Raw genomic sequence first — 11,670 nt, forward strand, 5'->3', positions numbered from 1 at the left:
CCCTGAGCAAACTAAAGATCAACAAGTCTTGTTAGATCCATCATAAAATGAAGGTCACAAAGCAAGCAGCTGGCCCCAAAACTGGAGAGAGAGACAAATACAAAAACTCATGGCTCACGCTGAGCAGAGGCTGAAAGGCAGAAGCCTGGGGCCAGAGCCACTATTTGTAGGAACGCTTTAAGCTGTGATTGACTAGTTGCTAGAGGCTCGGTGTAGACAAGCTTGAGAATTAGAAACAACTCTAATGGGATCCAGTCTTAGGGGTTTCTTCATACTTTGGGGAGTGTTACCCCCAAGAGTCCTGCCAGGTTCTCACTGTAGAGATCAGAAAAAAGTCTCCTATTGCTTCCAACAGGGGGAAGGGAGAACATTCTATTCGCATTAATGAGGCCTGCCCTCAAGAGGAATTATTTACCAAAGTCTTACCAGTTGAGGCTTTACCAAAGCCCAGAGGGAGAGAACTATCCAACTCAGGCTCACAAAGACTGAGACCCCATCGAAGGGCTACAGGATGCCTACTGTCCCTCATACCTCACCACCACATCAGTAGGGTCCCTGGATAAAAACAAGAGACTACAGCTTTAAAAAAACAAACAAACAAACAAACAAACAAACAAAAAACACCTTCAGAACATGTATAAAGGTTTTTAGGAAAATCAAAGCCAGCAGGGGGCATGAAAACAGGAACGTAGGGGAAATTTGAGCCTCTGACAATACAGCTTCTTTAAAGAGTAAACACAGCCTAAACTTCTAGCCAACTAAACCTAAAACTCACATCAAAGGCTTACCTACCTCATTTCCTTTCACCTGATACATCCTATCTGACTTCTCACAAAAAAAAGTTACAAGGCATGATAAAAGGCAAAAAACATAATCTGAAGAGACAAAGCAAGTATCATAACCAGACTCAGATATGGTAGCAATTTGGGGATGATGAGGCTGAGAATTTAAAAGAACTATGATTCATCTGCTAAGGGCCCTAATGGAAAAGGCGGGCAACATGCAAGATCCCATGAGTAATGTGAGCAGAGAAATGAAGTGTCTAAAAGAGAATCAAAAGGAAATGCTTGAAATCGAAACCACTGTAACAGAAATGAGAAATGCCCTTGATGTGTTCATCAGTAGACTGGACATAACCAAAAAAAGAATCAGTGAGCTTGAAGAGACGTCAATAGAAACTTTCAAGATGGAAAAGCAAAGAGAAAATAATGAAAAATGTGGAACAGAAGATCCAAGAACTGTGGACAATTACAAACAGTGTAAATACACATAATGAGAATATCAGAAAGAAAAGAGAGTAAGGAACAGAAAAATATTTGAGGAAGTAACAGCTGAGGTTTCCCGAAAGTTACATATATGAAACCATAGGTCCTCAGGGAAAGTCTGAGGACACCAACCAGAACAAATATTTTTAAAAAATCTGTATCTGGGTGTATTGTGTTCAAACTGCAGCAAATCAAAGAAAAAGAAAAATTCTTGAAAGAAGCCAGTGGAAAGAAAAAAGAAAAAACTTTACCTACAGACAAACTAGAATTAGAATTACATTAGACTTCTCCTCAGAAATCATGCCAGCAAGAAGAAAGTAAAATGAAATATTTAAAGTATTGGAAGAAAAATAGTCAACTCAGAATTCTGTATCTAATAAAATTATCCTTCAAAACTGAAGAAGAGATAAAGATGTTTACAGAAAAATAATATGAAGAAATTTGTTACCAAAAGAATTGTCTTATAAGAAATAATTTTTAAAGTTCTTCAGAGAGAAGAAAAATGATATAGGTAAAAAACTCAAATGTGCATAAAGAAAGGAAGAGCATTCTAGGAGGCATAAGGGAAGGTAAAATAAAATTTCTTCATTGATCTAATAGATAACAGTGTGTTCAAAATAATAACAACAATGTATTTGGTGAGTATAGTTTATGGATAAGTGAAATGAATATTATAAAGGACAGACAGGAAGAATTGGAAGTACTCTGTTATGTTATTTGCACTAACTGTGAAGCAGTACAGTGTTATTTGAAATTGGACTTGAATGTAGATTGCATACTCTAGGAAAACCACCAAAAAAGGTAAAAAAAAAAAAGTATAATTGATATGCTAAGAGAAGATGAAAAGATCATACAAAATGTTCAATTAAAACCAGAGAAGGCATTGAAAAAAAAATATGCCTATCGAGGCACCTGGGTGGCTCAGTCAGTTAAGCATTTGACTTCAGCTCAGGTCATGATCTCACAGTCTGTGAGTTCCAGCCCCACATCGGGCTCTGGGCTGACAGCTCAGAGCCTGGAGCCTGCTTTGGATTCTGTGTCTCCATCTTTCTCTGCCTCTCCCCTGCTCATGCTCTGTCTCTGTCTCTGTCTCTGTCAAAAATTAATAAACGTTAAAAAAATCTTTTAAATTAAAAAAACATGGTAATTACTAAAGCAACTATAATAATAACTTTAAATACGAAAGGTCTAAATATACCAATTAAAAGACAGGGACTGACAGTGTGAATAAAAAAAAGACCCACTCAATTACATGTTGTCTATTAAGAAACCCACTTGAAATATAACAAGACAGATAGATAAAAAGTAAATAGATGGAGATGAAATTGGAACCCTTCTGTACTTCTGGTATAAATACAAAATAATGCAGCTGCTATGGAAAACATTTTGGCAGTTCCTAAAAACTTAAGCATAAATTGCCCTATGATCCAACAATTCCACTTCAAAGTTTATACTCAAAAGAATTGAAAGCAGGGACCCAAATGGATTACATGTACACCCATGTTCACAGCAGCATTATTCCCAAGAGCCAAAAGGTAGAAACAACCCAGATGTTAATTAATGAATATATGGAGGGAAAACATGTGGTATATACATACAATGAAATATTACTCATCCTTAAAGGTGGAATGAAATTCTGATACATTACAACATGGATAAAACTTGAAAACGTTATAAGTAAAAAAAAAAAAAAAGAAAAGTCAGAGACAGAAGGACAAACATCATACAATTCCATTTACATGAGTTACTCAGAATAGGCAAATTCATATAGACAGGAAGTAGAATAGTGGCTGCCAGCAGGGGGGGAAGTTATCATTAAATGGTCAGAGTTTCTGTTTCCAAGTTCTGGAAATGAATAGCAGTGATAGTTGAACAATATTGTAAATGTACTTAATGCCATTGAATTGTACATATAAAAATGGTGAAAATGGTAACACTTGTGTGATTTATTTTTCACCACAGTAAAAAAAAAAGAAGAAAAGGGATAGAAAAAGACATATCATTCTTTATCATTTATCAAAAAAAAAAGAAAAAAAAAGACTGGAGTAGCTATTTTATTTTCAGACTTGAGAGCAAGAAAAACTTGCTCAGAGATAAAGAGGAGAATTATGTTATGATAAAAGGGTCAATTCTCCTAGAAGACATAATAGTTCTTAATGTGTATGCATCTGACACAGATCATCAAAACACATGAAGCAAAAACTGATAGAAATACAAAGCAAAATAGAAAAATCCACTATTATAGATGGAGACTTTGATACCCCTCTAAAAGAAATGGTCAGATCTAACAGGCAGAAAATCAGCAAGGATACAGTTGACTGAAATTCACCATCAATCAACTGTATGTAATTGACATTTATGGAGTACTTCACCCAACAACAGCAGGGTGTGCGTTCTTCTCAAGCTCATACGGAACATTCAACAAGAGACCATATTCTGGGTCAAGAAAATGTCAAAATATGCTCTCAGACCACAGTGGAATTATACTAGAGATCAACAAAGATAACTGGAAAAACACAAAATACGTGGAGATTAAACAACACACTCCTGAATAACACAAGTCAAAGATGAAGACAAAAGAAAAAATTTTTAATGTTTTGAAAAAAATGAAAATACAACCCACGAAAATTTGTAGGCATGGTGAAAGTAGTGCTTACAAGGAAATTTTTAACATGAATGTATATATTATTATATATTATAATAATATAATTAGTATATATTATGATATATAATATATAATTAATAATAAATTACCTAAGCTTCTATTTTAGGAAACTAGAAAAGGTAGAGCAAATCAAATCCAAAGTAAGTGGAGGAAAAGAAATAATAAAAATTAGAGCAGAAATCAGTGAAATTGGAAACAGAAAAACAATAGATAAAATCAATCAAACCAAAAGGTGGTTCTTTGGCAAGATCAATAAAATTGGTAAACTCCTAGTCATGCTAACCAAGGAAAAAAGAGAGAAGACACAAATTATTAATATAAGAAATGAAAGAAAGAGTGGACATCATCACCAAAGTTCCCATGGACATTAAAAAGATAATAAAGGAATATTATAGACTACCATATACCCACAAAATTTGATAACTTAGATGAAATGGACCAATTCCCTAAAAGACACAGTCTACCACAACTCACACAAGAAGAAATAGACAATCTGAATGGGCTTATATCTATTAAAAATGATTCAATAATTAATCAACTTCCAAAACAGAAAGCAGCAGCCCAGATAGCTTCACTGGTGAATTTTGTTGCACTTTTAAGGAGCAGATCATACTATCTACCATCTGTTCTAGAAAATAGGAGAAGGAACACTTTCTAACTATTCTATGAGATTCACCTAATTCCAAAACCAGACAAAAACACTACAAGAAAATTACAGATCATTATCCCTCATGAACATAGATGCAAAAATCTTCAACAAAATATTAGCAAATCAAATCCAAGGAAGTATGAGAAGAACTATACACCACAACACAACCCAAGTGGAATTTATTCCAGGTATGCAAGGCTGGTTCAACATTCAAAAATCATTTAATATATTCTATCTTATCAATAGGCTAAAGATATTTTTATTACATATATATATTATAAATAGCTTTTATGCTTAATTCTATAAATGTAATAAAGGACTGTCTCCACAGAGGAAAAAACCAACTGACCCTGTGCACTAGAGGTAAGGAATGCATCATAGAGGAAGTGACAGTGGAGCCAGGTCTTGAGAAATGAGTAGAATTTTTCCAGCGAAGGGTGGTTTAGGGAGAAGGGGCACCTGAGCAAAGATACCATGGCAGGAAGTAGTCAGGTATGGCTAGTGCGTGATGTGGACAGGGTAGAAAAGCTCTGGAGTCCTCTGTCTCTCATGCCTAGCTCCTCTACCCACCTGCAAATATCCCAGATTTCTCCAAGAGGAATTTCATAACAACGTTCCCCACCCTGTACCCTGCCAGAGTCAAGCACAATGACAACATAATCTTTATAAACCCAACATTGCCTTGACAGGTCAAAGCCAATTGACTCTAGCTCCAGTTATGTAATGGTAAGTATCACTGGTCTTTATTTGTCAAATAGCTGGAAATTTTACTCACCTCCTCCTGCCCCCGTAGCTAGTTAATGATTAGTTTCTAATTGCTGCCTCCTGTCTGGCAGGAGGTTCTGAATGACTCAGGGCTTTACTGAGTATGACATTCCAAGAGGTCACTGGAGAGACACTCCCCCTGAACGTGACCCCAGGCACACATGCTGTGAGCACAAGCAGACGAGAGGAGAGGTCTTCTCCCTTCTACGTGTTCAGGCAGCAATGAAATTTCTGAAAAACAAAAGAAGGAACCAAGATGGTTGTTGCTTATGTGCATGGAAAGGGGAAAATAAAATCTGTTCACCCACTTTTATATGAGCAGATGCCATTTTCGAAGGTTGATAGAAACTCCTCAAGAGCTGCACAGAAAAGAACTTTTCCATACTTCCAAATGTCTAAAAATGTGCATATGTGGTTTGGTATTTGACCATTAAGGTTCCTAAGATAATACTATACATTATAGGGTAAAGCAAGAGCTGTCATTTCAAAAAGAAGACACAGGATATTTTGAATATTCATATATACATAAACACAGAATTTAAATTTGTTTTAAATATCACATACATAACGGTATATCTTCAGTCAAATGAAAAAGTTTTTCAGAATAGAAGCGATAAAAAGTTATGGCTATTGCATTATTATGATCTTATGTAGATCCATGATCTGCTTGTGAATGGTCGCAGTAACAACTGAACTTGATTAAGCAATTAGTGAACAACAGACTATGCTCAGAGCCTCCGTTTCTTCACAACAGCCCTAGACAACAGTCCTTCTGTTATTCCGTTTTACAGATAAGGAACAGAGGTCTGCATTCGATCAGCCAGGAGGTGATAAAGTCAGGCCCCAAACTCTAGCCTGGATCTAAATCTTTATTTTAACCACCCCCATACTGTCTCCTTGGAATGGCTGTTTTACATCTATGCAGTCACTAACCCAGCCTAATTAAGGTAGCATTTGGCTGACTATCTAACTGAGTGACAAACACTGTGCTAAATACAGAGGATAAACATGTGTATACGGGCAACCCCCTGGAGCAAACCGTTGGTCTAGTAGTCAGCATAGTTTTTTACCTTGAACATTACTATGCAGAAAGCAGCTTTTTCACAAGAGAGAAAAAATAAACAGGAAATAAATGTCCTTCAGTGTATACATGGATAAAATGAACCGTGGTGCACCCACATCATGCAATTCATTCAGCAATAAAAAGGATACATACATGTACATGCAGCATCATGGATGGATCTCAAAGGAATTAGGCCAAGAGAAAAAAGTCAACCAAAAGCTTAAACACTGTATGATTCCATTTACATAACAACCTTGAAATAACAAAATCACAGAGATGGAGGACAGGCTAGTAGTTGCCTGAGGTTAAGAATGGGGGAGGAGGGGGAGCACAGGTAGCTATGGTGATGGAACTGATGGACTTCAGTAAGTTAGAAGAATCCACACATGTGATAATATTGCATAGAACTACTCACACACCCATGAATGCAACCAAAACAGGGGAAGTCTGGATAAGCTCTGTGGACCGACATCAACACACTGGTGGTGATATTGTCCAATAGTCGTGTAGGATGTTACTATTAGGGGAAGCTGGGTGAAGAGCACAAAGACTACCCACCCCTGCCCTGTGCATTTTGTTTTGCAACTCCCTTGAATCTACAATGATTTCAAAATTTTTAAAAAAATTTTTAACTAATATGCAAGTATTTCTCCCTTTTTGGAGACTATTCAATCTGGCAGTAGCTGAGACATTTCTGCCGTTCCCTGGAGGTCATTGCCCTGAGAAAGCAAAGATTTGGTTGGTCCTTGGTCAAGTTGAGATCATTGTAGTCAATAGTTAAATTAGTCATTAACATGCAAGGAAACTGCCAGCAGTTAAATGGCAATCCGGTATACAGAGATTCTTGTCTGTTTGTTTGTCTTTTGCTGAAGCATAATCCTTTTGTTAAATAGATCCACAACCCCATTTTGAACTTTTAGACATTTCTGAAGTGTGATCTAAAACACATTATGACTCATACATACAAAGAAATAACAGCTCCCTCTATTCCTCTGTCTGGCTTGTTTTTGAAGACTTATCCTGTTTGGTATCTATATATAAAACCTGCCCCCCTAAACCTGATTCAAAAGCCAAAAATCTCACCAAATTAAGGTAGCATTTGGCTGACTATCTACTCTGACTGACCAAAGCCTTCTCTTGGATTCCAAGAAATCTTGGTTCTCTTTTATACCAAAGTTTTACAATTCCCTAATAGGCTGTATTTTTACACATCCCATTTTATCAAATACAAAACGCTAGGAATTGTAAGAGACATCCTGATTTCTGAGACATTCAAGCATAAATGAGGTATGTCTTAGAATCAATGGAACACTGTAATAACTCCATTCAAATACCTTCAAAATTCCATCCATGGATCTCCACATGTAACCCCTGTGTTTCTTTGAAGAACAGTGTCCTCCCTTATGCCACAAAGAAAATGTTTTTATTTGTGGTGATGTAATCCCTCCTTTCAAACTCCAACGTCCAAACAGAGGCTTCCTTTTTGTGTGATAAGAACCTGTAAGGGAAGGGGAGAGTGTGGTTATTTGCACGAATGAGATGAGCTCATGTGAAACTTCCCGGAGACACCCGTGCCTGGAATCGGCCGTGTGTGAGTGGAGACCAGCTGACTGGAGGCTCATGATTCATCGACCACTGGCTCCATCACAAGGGCAGGGATGCAGTTCCTGAGATAGATAGATAATCGGCTACTTCCTGCCTGTGTGGGACCCCAGGAAGGCTCAGCTGAGTCATACAGCAATGATGGGGCGGGGGGGGTGCTATGCTGAGTCACTGGCCGGCTATGCAGGGAAGTCCTGTGAAGTAAGCACCGTGCTGCTTACGCCTGAGAGGGGACCACTTCCACAAACAAAAATAGGCTCTACTGCCATGACAACAGACAGCAGGAGGGTGGAGCATGACCACCAGCCCCTGGCACCAAGTCCCCAAGGCCCGCCTGGAGAAGCCACGGACTTCAGTCTCCAAGGGGAATAATCCAGAGCCAGCTTATCACAGATCTCCAAGGGTCCCAGACATCGTCCAGGCCAGGAATTTGTACACTTGGATGAAAAAAAAAATCCTTGCTCTGCTAGGCGACAGTGGACACCTAGCACCTTACCCATGAATGCAGCACCCTACTACACCAGCAGCACCTGCGTCTGCACCTATAAAAACCATAACGTGGTCACGTCTCATTACAGTTGCTGCAAATATCTTGAAACACCATTCACCCTTCATCTCTACTTAGAATTTATGGTTTTTTTAGACTTGCCTCTCTCTCGATATTGAATCCATTATTACAGTAGCACCTACGTTCCTCTTCACAAATGTTTGGTATTTTGATGACTATATTTCAGTAAACCTTCTTAGGAATTTGATGTGTTATTTTTCATACGTAAGTAGTATCATGAGAAGGGGTCCAGGGTCAACCTTAGGCCACAGAAGAGATCTGTGGCAGGAAAAAGCATAAAGACATGATAGGAGCCTGCTGGGGTTGCCATGGTAAAGGACCACAGATGCGTGGCTTAGACGACAGAAATCTGTGTCACCGTCTGGAGGTTGCGAGTCCAAGTTCAAGGTTTTGGCTGGGTCGGTTCCTTCTGAGGCCTCTCTCCTTGGCTTGTAGACAATGTGTTTTTCCTGTGTTTGTTCACATCATCTTCCTTCTATCTGGGTCCCTGTGCCCAAATTTGTCCCTTTTCTCAGGATACCAGGCACATAGAATTAGAGCCCACCCTAATCACCTCATTTTAACTTCATCACCTCTGCAGAGACCCTGTCTCCAACTAAGGTCACATGCTGGGGTACTGGGGATTAGGACCCCAACAGATATGGTTTTGGAGGGGGACGCAGTTCAACCCATAACAGGCACATACCGTCATCCAGTCGCCACGCTTTCTTCGCGAGGAGCCTCAGGCCCTGATCAGTGGAGAAACTGACAAAATTGCCAGTAGAACATGGACTCCCCAGCGCCTCGTTCAGGACTTAAAGTGTTCTGTAAGCTGGAAAGGGCTGCAAAGCTATAGGTTAAATGGCTAACTCTCCCTTGCAGACACTCTCAGAAGCTTTTGAGTCCCCATCAGAATGTGAAACTTTTCATCTACTCAGCAGTCAGCTCTTTGGCCCCAGAGAAGGAAGAGGAGCCACTGATGATACAATTTCTTTACTTTCTGCTGGAAGCTGCTTCCGTCATTAATTTTATAGCAGTTATGAGCGCCTGTATCAGGCATACGAGGTGGCGGGCAATAGGGCCCAGGGGGTCCGCTTGCCGTCTCCAAGAACATGCCTACAGCCTTGACGGCACGTGCTACACAGAAGACATTTGAACACTTTAGGAAAATGGGAAATCTCACCATTTATTTTCTTTCTGAGAGACTCTCTGATAAATCTTGACCTCAGACCTAGTAACCAAATCTGAAATCCTGGCCCCCACCACCAGTCTGACCCTGTACTCAAGAGAGCTGATATCAACTCTTTCCACATAGCTGTGGGTATGCACAAATCCAAGACATGGAACCAGTCCGATGGAAACCAGTCAAACCAGAGAGCTGCTGGGATCCACACAGACATATTTCAATACACTGGACAGAATCCATAAATCTGATTGTCATTTAGGGTTTACTCAAGAAACCAGCACCCCCAGGGGCACCTGAGTGGCTCAGTTGGTTGAGCATCTGGATTCGGCTCAGGTCATGATCGGTCTCATGGTTCACGGCTTTAAGTCCCGTGTCGGGCTCTGTGCTTGACAGCTCAGACCCTGGAACCTGCTTCAGATTTTGTGTCCCCCTCTCTCTCTGCCTCCTCTGCACCTGCTCTGTCTCTCTCTGTCTCAAAAATAAATAACTATTGAAACAAAGAAAGAAAGAAAGAAAGAAAGAAAGAAAGAAAGAAAGAAAGAAAGAAAGGAAGAAAGGAAGGAAGAAACCAGCACCCCCATGTCTCACTGAGGCATTCAGAATGATCACCTCCACTAGGCAGCTTGAAGTCAAGGCAGGGAACAGAGGACATTATCACATGCAAGTCCTAAAGTGATATCTGGAACACCAATCATCTCTGAACAATGCCCCCATCAGCCATTTACCAAAGCGCACTAGGCTGGTCACAGTCCCCACATCGCATAAACCTGGCACTTGGCACTTCTTCATCACATACTAAATACAAACACAGCAGCAGTGAGGCACATAATAGCCACGTCCCTTCCTGTCCCCCCTGCTAGATCATTAGCAATATGAGGCCAGGGGCCATTGCGTGTCTTTCCCACCATTTTCTCAGTGCTAAGCACGGATTCCCACACGTGGCCAACACTGACCAATATTTGTTCAGCAGACAAATGCCTCTTCCCACTTTCACACCCACCACTCCAATAGCCTGTGCCTTTTGCGGCACTCTCTGCCCTTCAAGGTGACCCAAGTTCATTTAAATTTAGCTTTAAAAATATGTCCAGAGTATGGGAGCTAAAAGGCCACCTCAGCCTGCCTTACAGACCCGCCCATCGGACAGGGTCATGTGGCGGTGCGGGGTGACCGGATCCCAACTGCTCTACTGACCACTCCCGGTCTGTCAAGGGTCGTATGTATGCCGCCTCATTCATTCCACACAGTGACTTTACTTGAGAGACCGGCGGGCTAAGAGTTGAACGTCTTACGCAAGGTCACATGGCTGGAGGGTATTTGTGGCATAATAGGAAATACATTTGGTCTTTGTCTGCTATTCCTGGGGCAGAGCTCCTAAAACCCTTGGAATTCCCTGAGTAACAGGAGCGTCCTTTGTTTTCCATAGGGCACCCTTTTGGATCTCACCTGAATTTATGCCAATGAGGTCACACATTAGCATAAAGCCACACACAGGTGGGCCCCTAGATCATACCAGCATGGGGCTGTTGGGGTGGGGAGCACTCAGGCCTACCCCTTGACCCCTCCACTGGGGGGTACAGAACAATGAGATGACCTTCTGGGTTGGTGATGGCGCAGAGGTGCAGGGAGAGACACACCAGGGAGCAGGGGCTCTCCACACCCCGTCCCACAAGCCTTACGCATCTCCTCCGACTCTTCCCGACTGGCATCCTTTATGATAAATGGAAAATAGCACCTGNGTGGTTAGCAAGCGGTGTCTGAAGGAGGGCGACAGTCGTGTGGGACTGAGCCCTTACCCAGTGGGGTCGGTGCTAACCCCAGGCAGATAGTGTCAGAATTTAAGTGAATCAGCAGACACCCAGGTGGGGTGAGACCACAGGTTATTGGCCGGGACAAAAGCCCACATTTGGTGTCAGAAATGCTCCGTTCAG

General features: G+C 40.7%; 1 long non-coding RNA gene across 1 annotated transcript in view; it reads right to left on the reverse strand.

Annotated features, from left to right (window-relative positions):
- The window catches only part of LOC144226927 (uncharacterized), a 9,102-nt gene extending 1,208 nt beyond the window's left edge, over window positions 1–7,894 (reverse strand). The window contains exons 1-2 of the long non-coding RNA XR_013333782.1: window positions 7,742–7,894; window positions 5,355–5,575 (exon numbers count right to left, since the gene is read on the reverse strand). This is a non-coding gene — a long non-coding RNA (uncharacterized LOC144226927). The remainder of the gene's footprint in view (window positions 1–5,354; window positions 5,576–7,741) is intronic.
- Window positions 7,895–11,670: the final 3,776 nt, after the last annotated feature.

Source organism: Crocuta crocuta, unplaced genomic scaffold, assembly GCF_008692635.1.
Source record: "Crocuta crocuta isolate KB4526 unplaced genomic scaffold, BGI_CrCroc_1.0 scaffold32, whole genome shotgun sequence".
Classification (NCBI taxonomy): Eukaryota; Metazoa; Chordata; class Mammalia; order Carnivora; family Hyaenidae; genus Crocuta; species Crocuta crocuta.